We start from the raw sequence: 16,853 nt of genomic DNA, 5'->3' as shown, positions 1-16,853 counted from the left end.
TAGTTATGGCTATAATGGCTAATAAACCGTTGGCTCTAGGGCTGTCAAGTTAGTCTTTTTCAAGTCTGCAAATTTTTTTTAGCAATTAAAATAAAAGAGATAGTATATATCTCACATGAACATGTAAGTGACTCTACCTTTTATGATTTTGTCTGGCTGTAACTTGAGATCCTATTAAAACATAAAGCTTTTAATTAAATAGAATATGTAATTGTTCTCTTTGAGAGGAAGGACAAAACACTTCCAATGGCCTGTCTAAAAATCCCTTTAGCTAATGACAGCTTCTCTCAAATTAGAAAAAAAATGCTGATTTTGAAAAATGCAGGGTAGGGGGGGGTAAAATCAGGGGAAATTAAGAATGTTAACACTAGTGTAATACTTTATGTGGGCTCTATAAATCTTTTATACAGTTTATTTAAAACTATATTTAAAAAGATAAAAACCCGTTGCATTCAAGACTCAATAAAGCAAACTGGTAATGGTGAATAGTCTTAAAGAATATTCAATAAGGATTACTGGTGTGGCCAAGAGGGTTGGTACATTATTTGAAGTAAAGTTTTGTATGGTAACCCTCAAAATCTCGTTACTACAAACTTAAAACAACTATCCACAGGACTAATATAACATTCTTTCTTAAAAAGGACTCTTAATTAGCCAAACTTTTCAAGAAATGGTTTTTCAGAAAGAGGCATATAAAAAAAATCTTCTATTGTTTTATTTTATGTCAATTCTAGTCTGCTGTGTGCTCATATGAATTAAGCACAATCATTTAAGCCTTTTACAACTACATCACTAGTCTGAACTGGTGCCGTTGATGGTTGGAAAGATGGCGTCAAGACCTGGCAATATCTGTAATCTTCAAATATTGAATTTTGTTCACTAATATAACTTACTATACTGTAATCACTAAGACAGGAAATTAGACTCATAAGAGTTTGAGTCATAAATTTTGAAAAATAATAGGATTTTCAGGTTAACCCCTAGCTATCCAGACAAAAACAGGTAGACATAATACTTTATCTTCAGACTAAATGAAGATGGGCCATGCTGGTGTGCAACTGTATTTAATATAGCTAAAAATGAGTTTCTATATTGTGGAAATAGTTTTATTTTACAACACTTTCATGATAGCAACTGCTCAACTGGGGTACAGAACTCATTTTTTTAGAGTCTCATTATGTGTCTCAGATTGATTTCAATCTCATGATCCTCCTGCCACACCCAGAAAGGTCTCTTACACATGAGATAGGTGCTTTAAAACACTTTTTTTTGGAGGAGTAGGTCTTTATTTGTGGGTCTCATCAGGCCCAGCCATGTTTTCCACAGTAGGGATAGGCAGTTCCATAAAGGGGAGCAGGTGGTGGCCCTACCCACCAAGAAGTCAGAGCTTGCCCCTGGCCTCTCCTTCATGACTAAGGACAAGGCCCCACTCTCGCACTTCACAGGGCTATATTGACACCCTTAAAGGGGGAAGGAAAAATTTAAAACGGGAACCCCTAAGGAATGGATTCTCTTCATAGAAACCTCATTTAGCTTAAACTATGAACAGGGGTGCTACAGGCAGAATGATTCTTTTAGGTGGGCTTTCTGCAAGGTGAGGTTGGGATAGGAGGTAAGGTGGGTAGGCTCAGGTCGGGACAGGATGGGACACAGGAATAGAGGTAGATGCTGGGCTGAGCTCAGGAGGCCTGCCCCCACCCTCCCAGCCTGCCCAACACCCCAGATGACATTCCTCTGGTGTACAGTCTTGTCTTTGTCATTCATGTGATAACCACTGCCCTTCAGTGGAGAGGTACTAGGGTCATGGTTGTCCAGGGTCTGGTCTGGTTTTCATTGCCTCCAATAGATAAAGATGATGGTGACCTCAGACACAATGCCCAGGAAGGGTCAGAGGGCATCCATGTGCCTGTGCACATGCAGTGTGATGATGATCTTCTGGATACTGACCTGGGAGTTGGTGGCGTTACACAGGTAGGTGCCAGGTTCAGCTTTCATGTCAAGGTTGGTGATGGTCAGATCTGATTTCTCAGGTATGGAACTCATGGTGTACTTGCTCTTAGAGCCATTAGAGAAAGGCTAGTCCCCAGAGTCAGGGTTCTTGAACCAGACCCATTCAGTGATAGGCGGGTTAAATGAGTCTGAATTGCAGTTTCACCTTCTTTCCCTCATTTCCATGCTCTTACTTCTTTCTGGTCTTGTTCCTCGGTAACACTTTCACTTTGATGTCACCTCTGCCATAGGCTCGGGAAGAAAGATACAGGAATAGTAACCAGAGTGGTCATCTGTGTCCACCGTGTATCTGCGTGTTGGGCAGCATGTCCTCCTGCAGTACCTTGCCACCTCTCATCCAGCGATGTCCAACAATGTCAATGCCACTGCTGTTCAAAAAGCAGGTAAGGTATATCTTGGAGCTGATGTCCTGGACAGAGTTTATGATGTTGCCTGTAGTCACCGAGGTGCCTTGACTGCTCAGGACCATGAAGTCCAGCACCAGCAGCAGCACTGCCATGTTGCCTCATCCTAAAATACTTTTTTGTTTACTTTTGAGTGAAAGAAAAATATCCCTTGTAATGCTTTTGCTGCATTCAACATTTTTTTTGCCAACTGCTACTGATAATTTCTATTTGCATGTCTTATATTTAATAAATCAGTTGTTTCAGTGGAAGACTTTTATGATATAAGACTTCATTGCTCACATCAGAATTTACAGTGAGTTAATATTTCAAAAGTCAGGCTTTGATATAGTTGAAGATTCTCTTTAAATGCCAAGAACAAAATATAGTAGTATGAACATACTGCTTCCCTGCCAATCAGTCATTGTGTAGAGAGGATGGGAGCTGATAAGATAGGAGAAGGCACTGACATTCAGGAAACCAAAATGCTATTTTGATGCTCAGAAGAGTTTAGAATGTTTGGAGAAGATGTCTGTGCTTAAGGTGATGACTCTTTCTGTGAAACCTTTGAGAAATGGAGATTTGTTGGAGAAAGTACATTGCTGGAGACAGAATTTGAGTGATCACAGTATCACCCCAGTTTCTGTTAATTCTCTGAGAATATGCTTCATATCATATCTTATATGAAGATGTGAGTTCTCAGATTTCGGATCTTGATGTCATGCCTCACATCTGTTGCCATATATCTCATCCATGATAGACTCTTATCACTCTGAAACAATAATACAAAAATAAATGAGTCTATAAAATAACGGTGGCAACTCCATACTCCATACCACTACGAAGGCTGTGTGTCTTTCCTGTTTATGAATCGTGGAGAGGAAATTCATATGGCATTCCACATCAACACAGAGAGCTTGTAGTAGAGTAGAAATGGCTATAGTGACATAATAAAACAGAGAAGGGACACTTCATACTCATCAAGGGAAAATTCCACCAGGAAGACATCACAATCCTGAACATCTATGCCCCAAATACAAGGGCACCCACATTTGTGAAAGAAACATTAATAAAATTTAAAGCACATATAGATCCCCACACATTAATAGTGGGAGACTTCAACACCCCACTCTCAACAAAGGACAGGTCAACAAAACAGAAATTAAACAAAGAAACAATGTCTCTGACAGAGGTCATGAATCAAATGGACCTAACAGACATTTACAGAACTTTACACCCAAACAAAAAAGAATTTACCTTCTTCTTAGCACCTCATGGAACCTTCTCCAAAATAGACCATATAGTGGGTCACAAAGCAAGCCTCAACAGATACAAGAAGATTGAAATAATCCCATGTATCTTGTCTGATCACCATGGAATAAAGCTGGACCTCAACAATAACAGAAATAGCAAAAAGCCTACACACACATGGAAACTGAACAACTTGTTACTAAATGACAGCTGGGCCAGGGAAGAAATAAAGAAAGAAATTAAAGTCTTCCTAGAAACCAATGAAAATGAAGACAAAACATACCCGAACTTGTGGGACACAATGAAAGCAGTGCTAAGAGGAAAATTCATAGCACTAAGTGCCTTCAAGAAGAAATTCGAGACAGCTCATTCAAGCACCCTAATGGCTCACTTAAAAACCCTAGAAAAGAAAGAAGCAGACACACCAAGAAGGAGTAGACGGCTGGAAATAATCAAACTCAGGGCTGAAATCAATCAATTGGAAACAAATAAAACAATTCAAAGAATCAATGAAACCAAGAGCTGGTTCTTTGAGAAAATCAACAAGATCGACAAACCCTTAGCCAGGCTAATTAAAAGGCAGAGAGATACCACCCAAATCAACAAAATCAGAAATGAAAAGGGGGATATAACTACAGACACTGAGGAAATCCAAACAATCATTAGGACTTACTTCAAAAGTCTATATGCCACAAAATTTGAAAATCTAAATGAAATGGACAATTTTCTTGATTGATTTGACTTACCAAAGCTGAATCAGGACCAGGTAAATCAACTAAATAGTCCTATATCCCCCAAAGAAATAGAAGCGGTCATCAAAAGTCTCCCATCCAAAAAAAGCCCAGGACCAGATGGCTTCAGCGCAGAATTCTACCAGACCTTCAAAGAAGAGCTAACACCAACTCTCTTCAAACTATTCCACAAAATAGAAACAGAAGGAATATTACCAAATTCATTCTATGAAGCCACAGTCACCTTGGTACCTGAACCTCACAAAGACTCAACAAAGAAAGAGAATTTCCGGCCAATCTCTCTTATGAACATTGATGCAAAAATACTTAATAAAATACTTGCAAACCGAATCCAAGAACACATCAAAGATATTATCCACTATGACCAAGTAGGCTTCATCCCAGGTATGCAGGGGTGGTTCACTATATGGAAATCCATCAATGTGATCCACCATATTAACAAACTGAAAGAAAAAAACCACATGATAATCTCCCTAGATGCTGAAAAAGCCTTTGACAAAATCCAACATCCATTCATGTTCAAAGTATTGGAGAGATCAGGGATACAAGGCACATATCTAAACATAGTAAAGGCGATATACAGCAAGCCTATAGCCAACATCAAACTGAATGGAGAGAAACTTAAAGCAATCCCACTGAAATCAGGGACAAGACAAGGCTGCCCACTCTCTCCATATCTCTTCAACATAGTGCTGGAAGTCCTTGCTAGAGCAATAAGACAGTTGAAGGAGATCAAGGGGATACAAATTGGAAAGGAAGACGTCAAATTATCACTATTTGCAGATGATATGATAGTATACGTGAGTGACCCCAAAAACTCTACCAGGGAACTCCTACAGCTGATAAACACCTTCAGCAAAGTGGCTGGATACAAAATTAACTCAAAAAAATCAGTAGCCCTCCTGTATACAAAAGACAAAAGGGCTGAGAAAGAAATTAGGAAAACAACACCCTTCACAATAGCCACAAATGACATAAGGTACCTCGGAGTAACCCTAACCAAGGAAGTCAAAGACTTGTATGAAAAAAATTTCAAATCTCTGAAGAAAGAATTAGAAGAAGATATGAGAAGATGGAAAGATCTCCCATGCTCATGGCTTGGCAAGATTAACATAGTAAAAATGGCCATCTTACCAAAAGCAATCTACAGATTCAATGCAATGCCCATCAAATTACCAACACAATTCTTTACAGACCTGGAAAGAAAAATTCTCAACTTCATCTGGAATAACAAGAAACCCAGAATTGCTAAAACAATCCTCTACAATAAAAGATCTTCCGGAGGTATCTCCATCCCTGATCTTAAGTTGTACTATAGAGCAACAGTTTTAAAAACTGCATGGTACTGGCATAGAAACAGAATGGTGGATCAATGGAACCGAACAGAGGACCCAGAAATAAACCCACACACTTATGGACACCTGATCTTTGACAAAGACGCCAAAACCATACAATGGAAAAAAGATAACATCTTCAACAAATGGTGCTGGTCTAACTGGATGTCTACATGTAGAAAAATGAAAATAGATCCATACTTGTCACCCTGCACAAAACTGAAGTCCAAGTGGATCAAAGACCTCAACATAAAACCAGACACATTAAATCGGCTTGAAAAAAAAGTGGGAAATACCCTAGAACTCATTGGTACAGGGGAAAACTTCCTGAACAGAACACCAACAGCACAGGCTCTAAGAGCAACAGTCAATAAATGGGACCTCATGAAACTGAAAAGCTTCTGTAAAGCAAAGGACACCGTCATCACAACAAAGCGACCACCTACAGATTGGGAAAGAATCTTCACCAACCCTTTATCTGACAGAGGACTCATATCCAGTATATATAAAGAACTAAAGAAGCTGAAAAGCAGCAAACCAAGTAATCCACTTAAAAAATGGGGAACAGAGCTAAACAGAGAATTCTCTGTAGAGGAATACCGAATGGCAGAGAAGCACTTTAAGAAATGCTCACCCTCACTAGCCATTAGGGAAATGCAAATCAAAACAACCCTGAGATTTCACTTTACACCCATGAGAATGGCCAAGATGAAAAACTCAAGTGACAACACCTGCTGGAGAGGTTGTGGAGAAAGGGGAACCCTTCTCCACTGCTGGTGGGAATGTAAAATTGTACAACCACTCTGGAAATCAATCTGGCGCTTTCTCAGACAACTAGGAATAGCGCTTCCTCAAGATCCAGCCATACCACTACTGGGCATATATCCAAAAGAGGCTCAAGTACATAAAAAGGACATTGGCTCAACCATGTTTGTAGCAGCTTTATTTGTAATAGCCAGAGCTGGAAACAACCCAGATGCCCCTCAACTGAAGAATGGATGCAGAAATTGTGGTACATCTACACAATGGAATATTACTCAGCAATGAAAAATAAGGAAATCATGAAATTTGCAGGTAAATGGTGGGATCTGGAAAGGATCATCCTGAGTGAGTTGTCCCAGAAGCAAAAAGACACACATGGTATATACTCACTCATATAGACATACAACATAGGACAAACCCACTAAAACCTGTGCATCTAAAGAAACTAAGCAAGAGAGAGGACCCTAACTAAAATGTCCAATCCCCATCCGGAAAGGCAAAGAGGATGGACATCAGAAGAAGAAGAAAACAGGAAACAACCTAGGAACCTACCACAGAGGGCCTCTGAAAGCCTTTGCCCTTCAGACTATCAAAGCAGATGCTGAGCCTAATGGGCAACTGTTGGGCAGAGTGAATGGAATTTTAGGTAAGAACTGGGAAATAGTAAGAGCTGGAGAAGACAGGGTCTCCACAAGGAGAGCAACAGAACCAGAAAATTTGAACACAGGGAACTTCCCAGAGACTCATACTCCAACCAAGGACTATTCATGGAGATAACCCAGAACACCTGCACAGATGTAGCCCAGGGCAGTTCAGAGTCCAATTGGGTTACATAGTAATGTGAAGAGGGACTGCCTCTGACATAATCTGATTGGCCTGCTCTTTGATCACCTCCCTCTGGGGGGGAGCAGCCTTACCAGGCCATAGTAGAGGACAATGCAGCCACTTTTGATGTGAACTGATAGACTAAGATCAGAAAGGAGAGGAGAACCTCCCCTATTAGTGGACTTGGGGAGTGGCATGCAAGCAGAGGGAGGAGGGAGGGTGGGATTGGGAGGGGAGGAGGGAGGGGCTTATGGGGGGATGCAGAATGAATAAAGTGTAATTGATGAAAAATTTAAAAAAAAACAAAAAAAAAAAAAACAAAGAAGGTTGGGGCTACTTATGGGTTGCTGAAGATCTATAATGAAAGTATTAAGTTCCCACATGCCCTGATAGAGTATAAAACAGTAAGAAAGGAAAGATTACTAAGAAGAGGTCTAAAAGTGTCAAAAGGAAGAAAAAGAGCTAAGTGCTAACAGAATAATATGTTTTATGGTCATTAGGTATGAATCTCAGGAAGACTCCCCAGATGTCAGGTGTTCCTGAAACAATCTAGTGTAGACACTACTGTAGGATCCACATTGACACACATAGTTATAGACATTTCGATAGAAGGCATAGAGAAACCAGGGATGGACTTTCAGCAAGAATTTTCTCTCACAAGTACATTGAGGCTGTACAAGTTTTACCTCTGGACATTGATACCATCTGAGGGAGAGTATGTGAAGACATGTAAAGATGATAGAGTCAGCCCTAATGGTAAGTTTTAACTTTAAGGTGAGTAGAATTTAGCCTGAACAATATTGAGCATGATAAAATAGTAAGAAGGAAATCAAGTGTTTTTTTCTAACTAAGTCAGAGTTTATAAATTTGAATTGACTTCAACAAATGTAGCCTTGAATACTTTAAAGAACAACATGGAATTATAGTAACCTCTTTAATTCATTGCCAAGTCTTCACACAAACTGATTCCAAGAAAAGTGTCAATGGGAGTAAATTGACAAGGGGAAAGTTCTAACATGAGAAATAGTTAATGCTTTAAAATACGTCTAAGTTGTTGGATAACAAATTAGTCATCTGATAAGACCTCAGCAGGAGTGTTTATAGGAAAGGGAGATAAAGGTTAGATATATTGGGTATGATGGCTAAGAAGGAATTAAATAGTAGGTGCACATTTTATATTATCTAGAGATGCTTGAACATAAACTAGTGATTCTAACCCATTGTTTTTTTTAATTTTTTTTTCACAATTTATTCATTATATATCCCCATTGAAGCCCCCTCCTCAACTCCTCCCAATCCCCCCCTCCTTTCATCTTCCCTCCTCCCCTATCCCCTTCCTCTAGTCCACTGAAAGGGGGAATTCTCTTCTGCCATCTACCCATAGCTTATTAAGCCCCCACTTCCTCTGTGGCCTGGCAAGACCACATCACCAAGGGAAAGTGATCAAGGAGCAGACAGTCAAGTTCATAACAGAGGTGGCCTCTGCTCCCCTAACTCAGGAACCCATGTAGAGACTAAGCTGCCTTAAGGTTATATCTGAACAAGATGTCTAGGTCTTCTTCTTGCATGGTCCTCTGTTGGTGCATCTGTTTCTGCAAGACTCAACTGGTTCACATCCTTTAGGTTTGTTGGTCTCCTTGTGGGGCTCCTGTCCCCTCCAAGTCCTTCTATCTCCATCCCCGTCTTCTTCCATAAAACTCCCTGCGCTCTGCCCAAAGTTTAGCTGTGAGACTCAGCATCTGCTTCTAATCCCTTGTTGGGTGGAGCCCATCAAGAGGACCTTCTATAGTAGGCTCTTATCCTGTTTCCTCTCTTCCACCACTTCTGGTGTCTATCTTGTTTGCCGTTCTGAATAAGATTTAAGGATCCTCTCTAGGGTCCTCCTTAGTGTTTAGCTTCTTTAGGTCTGTAGATTTTAGTATGTCTATCTTATATTATATGGCTAATATATGCTTATAAATGAGTTTATACCATATTTCTGCTTCTGGGTTACCTCACTCAGGATGATCTTTTCTAGTTCTGTCAATTTGTCTGCAAATTTCATGTTTTCCTTGTTTTTAATAGCTGAGTAGTATTCCATTCTGTAAATGTGCCATAATTTCTGCATCTATTCCTTTTTTTGAGGGTCATCTAGGTTGTTTCCAGATTCTGTCTATTACAAATAAAACTGCTATGAAAATAGTTGAGCAAATGTCCTTGTTGAATGGTGGGGCATCTTTTGGGTATATACCCAGGAGTGCTATAGCTGGATCTTGAGGTAGCAGTATTCCTAATGTTTTGAGAAAGTGCCAGATCGATTTCCAACGTGGTTGTACAAGTTTGTACTCCCTTTCTCAACATCCTCTCCAGTACGTGTTGTCACTTGAGTTTTTGATCTTAGCCATTCTGATCAGTGTATGAAGGAATCTCAGAGTTGTTTTGATTTGCATTTCCCTGATGACTTAAAGATGTTGAACATTTCTTTAATTGTTTCTCTGCCATTTGATATTCCTTTGTTGATTATTTTCTGTTATTGCTGTATCCCATTTTTAATTGGATTGTTTTGTTGGTATCTAACTTTTTGAGATCTTTAAATATTCCGGATATTAACCCTCTATCGGATGCATGGTTGTGAAGATCTTTCCCCAGTCTGTAGCCTGTCATTTTGTTCTGTTGACAGTATCCATTGCTTTACAGAAGCTTTTCAGTTTTAGGAAGTCCCATTTATTAATTGTTGATCTTAGAGGTCAGCCCTTGGTTTTCTACTGAGGAAATTGTTTCCTGTGCTAATGAGTCCCAGGATCTTCACCACTTTTTCTTCTATCAGCTTTAGTGTGTCTGATTTTATGTTGAGATCTTTGATCCCCTTGGACTTCAATTTTTTGCAGAAGGATATATATGGGTCTATTTGCATTTTTCTACATGTGGACATCCAATTAGACCAGTAGCATTTGTTGAAGATCCTGTCTTTTTTCTATAGTATGGTTTTGGCATCTTTGTCAAAATCAGGTGTCTGTAGGTCTGTGGGTTAATTTCTGAATCTTTGATTTGATTCCATTGATCCACCAGTCTGTTTCAATGCCAGTCCCATGCAGTTTTGATTACTGTTGCTCTGTTGTGCAGCTTGAGATCAGGGATGTAGATACCTCCAGAAGGTCTTTTAATATGCAGGATTGTTTTAGCTATTCTGGTTTTTTTGTTTTGTTTTTCCATATGAAGTTGAGAATTTTTCTTTCAAAGTCTGTAAAGAATTGTGATGATAATTTGATTAGAATTGCATTGAATCCGTAGATTGCTTTTGGTAAGACGGCAATTTTTACTATGTTAATCCTGCCGAGCCATGAGCACGGGAGATCTTTTCAACTTCTAATATCTTCTTCAATTCCTTTCTTCAGAGACTTGAAGTTTTTTCATACAAGTCTTTTACTTGCTTGGTTAGAGTTACACCAAGATACTTTATGTTTTTTGTGGCTATTGTGAAGGGTGATTTTTTTCCTAATTTTTTTCTCAGTCCATTTGTCTTTTGTATATGGGAGGGCTACTGATTTTTTTTTTAGTTAATTTTGTAGCTTGCCACTTTGCTGAAGGTGTTTTTCAGCTATAGGAGTTCTCTGATAGAATCTTGGGGTCATTCACTTACACTATCATCCAGAAATAATAATACTTTAACTTCTTCTTTTCTGATTTAAATCCACTTGATCTTCTTCAATTGTCTTATTGTTCTAGCAAGGACTTCAAGTAGTGTTGTTGAGATATGGAGAGAGTGGGCAGCCTTGCTTTGTCTCTGATGTCAGCAGGACTGATTTATTTTGATGTTGGCTATAGGCTTGCTGTATACTGCCTTTACTATGTGCCTTGTATCCCTGATCTCCCTAGGATTTTAATATGAACGAGTGTTGGATTTTATCAAATGCTTTTCAGCATCTAAAGAAATGATCATGTAGCTTTTTCCTTCAGTTTCTTTATATGGTGGATTACATTAATGGGTTTCCATATATTCAACCATCCATGTATATTTGGTCATAGTGGATGATATCTTTTATGTGTTCTTTTTAGATTCAGTGTCTGAGTATTTTGTTGAGTATTTTTGCATCAATGCTCATAAGTGAGATTGGTTTGAGATTCTCTTCATTTGTAGGGTCTTTGTGAGGTTCAGTTATCAAGGTAACTGTGATTTCATAGAATGAGTTTGGTAACATTCCTTCTGTTTCTAATTTGTGGAATAGTTTGACGAGTTTGGTACTAGCACTTCTTTGAAGGGCCAGTAGAATTCTGTGCTGAAGCCTTCTGGCCTTGGGCATTATTGGAATGGGAGAATTTGATGACAGCTTCTATTTTCTGATTTTGCTGATTTGGATAGTGTCTCTCTGCAGTCAGTTAGTTTGGCTAAGGGTTTATCCATCTTGTTGATTTTCTCCAAGAACCAGCTCTTGGTTTTGTTGATTCTTTGAATTGTTTTATTTGTTTCTAATTTATTGTTTTTAGCCCTGAGTTTGATTATTTCCAGCCCTCTACTCCTCTACTCATCTTGGGTGTGTCTGCTTCTTCTTCTTCTTCTTCTTTTTTTTTTCTAGTGCTTTCAGGTTTGCTGTTAAGTTGTTTGAATGAGAAGTTTGGAATTTCTTTATGAAGGCACTTAATGCTATGACCTTTCCTTTTAGCACTGCTTTCATTGTATCCCATAAGTTTGGGTATTTTGTGCCTTCATTTTCATTAAATTCTAGGTAGCCTTTAATTTCTTTCTTTATTTCTTCCATAAACCAACTTTTATTGAGTAGAGAGTTGTTTTGTTTCCATGTGTGTGTAGGCTTTTTGTTATTTCTGTTGTTGAGGTCCGGCTTTAGTCCATAGTGGTCTGATAGGATACAGGGAGTATTTCAATCTTCTTGGATATTTTGAGGCTTGCTTTGTGACCAACTGTATGGTCTATTTTTGAGAAGGTTCCATGAGGTACTGAGAAGAAGGAAAATTCTTTGTGTTTGGGTGCCAAGTTCTGTAGATGTCTGTTAGGGTCATTTGATTCATGATGTCTCTTAGTGTCATTGTTTTTTGTTTGTTTGTTTGTTTGTTTGTTTTCTGTTTTGTTGACCTGTCTTTTGATGAGAGTGGGTTGTTGAAGTGTCCAGCCATTAATGTGTTGGGATCTATGTGTGGTTTAGGTTTTATTAATGTTTCTGATACAAATGTGGGGGCTTTTGTATTTGGGGCATAGATGTTCAGAATTGAGATATCTTCTTGGTGGGGTTTTCCTTTGATGAGTATGAAGTAACTTTCCCTATCTTTTGATTAATTTTGTTTGAAAGTATTTTGTTAGATATTAGATGGCTACTCCTGCTTGCTTCTTGGGTCTATTTTCTTAGGAAACTGTCTTCCAGACCTTCACGCTCAGGTAATGTCTATCTTTGTGACTTAGGTGTGTATCTTATATGCAGCAAGATGTCGGGTCTTATTTACACACCAAGTCTGTTAGTTGGTGTCTTTTTATTGGAGAGGTGAGGCCATTGATGTTGAGAGAGATTAATGACCAGTGACTGTTATATCCTTTAATTTTGATGTTGGTTGTAGTAGTGTGTGTTTGTCTTGGCTACCTTTAGTATTATTCTAGTGTGGTTATTTATTTCCTGTGTTTCCCTGGATGATTTAGCTTACTTGGGTTGTATTTTTTTCCTTCTAGTATCTTCTATAAGGCTGGATTTGTAGGTAGGTACTGTTTAAATTTGTTTTTGTCATTGGATATTTTGTTTTCTCCATTTATGATGACTGAGAGTTTTGCTGGGTATAATTGTGTCGGTTGACATCTGTGTTCTCTTAGGGTCTGTATGATATGGGCTCAGGCCCTTCTGGCTTTCATAGTCTCTGTTGAGAAGTCAGGTGTGATTCTGATGGGTTTGCCATTATATGTTACTTGGTGTTTTTCTCTTGCAGCTTTTGGTATTTTTTCTTTGTTCTGTATACTTACTGTTTTGATTATTATGTGACTGGAGAATTTTCTTTTCTGGTCTAATCTATAAGGTATTCTGTAGCCCTCTTATATGCTTATAGACCTCTCCTTTAAATTGGGGAAATTTTCTTCTGTGGATTTTTTGAAAATATTTTCTGGAACTTCAAGATGGGAATCTTCTTTTTCTTCTGTTATTCTTAGGTTTTGACTTTTCATATTATCCTTGATTTCTTGGATGGTTTGTGTCAGGAACTTTTTAGATTAATATTTTCCTTGATGGACGAATTGATTTCTCCCATTGTATCTTCAGCACCTGAGATTCCTTATTCCCTCTCTTGTAATCTGTTGGGTAGGCTTATCTCTGTAGTTCCTGTTTTTTCCCTAAGTTCTCTCTCTCCATGATTTCCTATGTTTGTGTTTTCTTTAATTTTTCCAATTTTATCTTCAGATCTTGAACTGTTTTATTCATTTCTTTCCCATCTCTGTATTTTCCTGCTTTTTCTTCAATTCCTTCACCTGTTTGTCTGCACTTTGCTCTATTTCTTTTATTTCTTTCAGTGATTTAATTATTTCCTCTCTAATGGCCACAAACCATTTGGCTGTATCTTTCTGTATTTCTGAAAGAATGGTTATAATCTATATGATGTTATCTTCCTGTATTTATTTATGAATTTTATTTGTTTCCTCCATTATCATCTTTGTAAGCATAGATTTAATGTCATCTTCTTGAATTTTCTTATGATAGGGTGTCAAGGGCCAGTCCTGATGAGGCCTGATAGGCTAGGGTCAGAGGGGAGGGAAGGAGAACCTCCTCTATCAGTGGACTTGGTGAGGGGCATGGGAGGAGATGATGAAGGGAGGGTAGGATTTGGAGGGAATGAGGGAGAGGTCTACAGTTAGGATACAATGTGAATAAACTATAGTTAATAAAAATAAATTAAAATTATTTCTAGAAAATAAAATAAATAAATAGATCATAATTGAAAAAAAATAAAAGAAAGAAAGAAAAAAGAAATCTATCTGACGCTTTCTCAGACAATTAGGAGTAGTGCTTCCTCAAGACCCAGCTATACCACTGCTAGGTATATACCCAAACTTAGCTCAAGTACACAAAAGGGATATTTGCTCAACCATGTTTATAGCAGCTTTATTTGTAATAGCCGGAACCTGGAAACAACCCAGATGTCCATCAACAGAGAAATGGATACAGAAATTGTGGTATTTTTACACAGTGAAATACTACTCAGCAATCAAAAAGGAGGAAATCATGAAATTTGCAGGCAAATGGTGGGATCTAGAAAAGATCATTCTGAGTGAAATATCCCAGAAGGAGAAAGACAAACATGGTATATACTCACTTATATAGACCTATAAGATATGATAAACATAATGAAATCTATACACCTAAAAAAGATAATCAAGAGAGTGGACATGGGGTAAGATGATCAATCCTCATTTAGAAAGACAGATGGGATGTGCATTGAATGTATGACAGGAGTTTACTGAAGGCATCTAAAAGACTCTAACTAGCAGTGTTTTCAAAGCAGATACAAAGACTTATAACCACACCTTTGGCAGAGTATAGGGAATCATATGAAAGAAAGGGAGTTAGTATGATTGGGAAAGGATAGGAGCTCCACAAGGACCAAATATATCTGGGTACAGGGTCTTCTCTGAGACTGATATTCAACCAAGGACCATGTATGGATATAACCTAGAACCTCTGCTCGGATGTAGCCCGTGGTAGCTCAGTAACTATGGGCTATTGGTTTCCCATAGTAAGGGGAACAAAGACTATTTCTAACAGGAACTCAATGGCTGGCTCTTTGGCCTCCCCACCCCCAAGGGAGGAGCAGTCCTGTTAGGCCACAGAGGAGGACTTTGCAGCCAGTCCTAAAGATACCTGATAAAACAGGATCAGATGAATGGGGAGAAGGTCCCCCCCTATCAGTGGACTTGGAAAGGGGCATGGTGGAGATGAGGGAGGGAGGGAGTGACTGGGAGGGAATGAGGGAGTGGGATACAGCTGGGATACAGAGTTAATAAAATGTAACTGATGAGAAAAAAAATAAAATTATATATAAAAAAAGAAAAGCAGCTTAGCAAAAAAAGTGTTTACATGAACTACAACTCCAGTCATTGACGGCAGTTACTCTAACCCCCAGTCACATTATATCCATGACTAAGAGAAGAGAGAAGCAAATGCATACAGGCCTTTCTGCTTACTTCTTTACTTGTTTGACTACTTTTATCTACCTTTCTCTTCTCTCACACATCCAATATTTCCTGCCAAGGAAATATTATAGACCACAATTGATGTAGTGTCTTCCTACATCAATTAACAGTCAAAAGTTTCCTACAGGCATGTCAACAGATAAAGCTAACTTCTCATTAAACCTTTTTCTTCACAGAGGACTCTAGACCAGTGGTTCTCAACCTGTTGGTCATGACCCCTTTGTGTGTGGGGTTGGGGGTGGGAGGGTTAAACAACTCTTTTAAAGGGATCACATATCAGATATCCTGTATATCATGTATTTATATTACTATTCAAAAGATACCGAAATTACAGGTCTGAAGTAACAATGAAAATAATTTTATTTTTGGAGGTCATCACAACATAAGAAACTCTATTAAAGGGTTGCATCACTAGGAAGGTTGAAAACCACTGTTCTAAATTCTGTCAGGTTGACAGGAGCATCACAGAGGTAAATTTCAGACTCACCTTAGGACTTGATTTAAGACTTTGGCCTCATAATGGAGCTAACCTTTGCCTGTTGCTTCTATTTTGAATTTGGAAAGGGACTGGCTTATTTCAAATATGTATTTGTGAAAGTCAGACCTACTTTGATCATCTGCATTTTTATTATCCCAAAGTCAGTTGATTTTAAACTTTAATCTTTAAAATAGTTTCCCTTTTATCATATGATGCAGCCTATTGATAAATATATTTTTCTACACATTGTTCAAAAGAGAAAGGATGAAATACAGTGAATACACAATTGGGATATTTGATGATCATCTTACAAGTCTACCTACCAATGTTTGAATAATATCTGTCTCAAATTTTGTTTTTATTTTATGACTTTTCACCATTAGGTGAGAGTGCACATTTTTAGCAATACCAGAAATGTATGCCTCTAAAATGAGGCATCCTTTTAGATGCCTCACATCCAAGAGGAAATGTCCTAGTCCTTTATCTGCTACTGTAGAATACCTGCTTGTTGGTTGAATAGGTGCATATCACTAAGAAATTGCCTTGGAGCTTTTGAACAGTGTTGGCTACAGAAGATACTAGAAGGAAAATTCCAATCCAACAAAGACAACTACACTCAAGAAAACATAGGTTAGAGATAAATTTCCAACAAAAATCAAAAGAGAACAGTGTTGGTTAAGATTTTCAGTAGTTGTTAATATTATAAAGATTCTTGAAGTTGTGAGTAAACACATTTTCTTTGTTGCTAATTAATGTTATCTGATAATTTTATATATACATATATTCTGATTACTGTCTTCCCTATACTCTCTTATCTCCCTTTCTTTCCTAATAACCCCTTCCCCTCATTCTGTCCAGTCCCTTCTCAGAATTATGACATCTGTTTTGTTTTGTGACTTTTTT

The 16,853-nt window shown here is 38.2% G+C and overlaps 1 pseudogene; it reads right to left on the bottom strand.

Annotated features, from left to right (window-relative positions):
• Window positions 1–1,554: 1,554 nt before the first annotated feature.
• LOC110543736 (basigin-like) lies at window positions 1,555–2,509 on the bottom strand (annotated as a pseudogene).
• Between the last annotated feature and the right edge of the window lie 14,344 nt (window positions 2,510–16,853).

The sequence above is a fragment of the Meriones unguiculatus genome, chromosome X (assembly GCF_030254825.1).
Source record: "Meriones unguiculatus strain TT.TT164.6M chromosome X, Bangor_MerUng_6.1, whole genome shotgun sequence".
In the NCBI taxonomy this organism is placed as follows: Eukaryota; Metazoa; Chordata; class Mammalia; order Rodentia; family Muridae; genus Meriones; species Meriones unguiculatus.
This window is presented reverse-complemented; position numbering and strand designations above follow the sequence as displayed.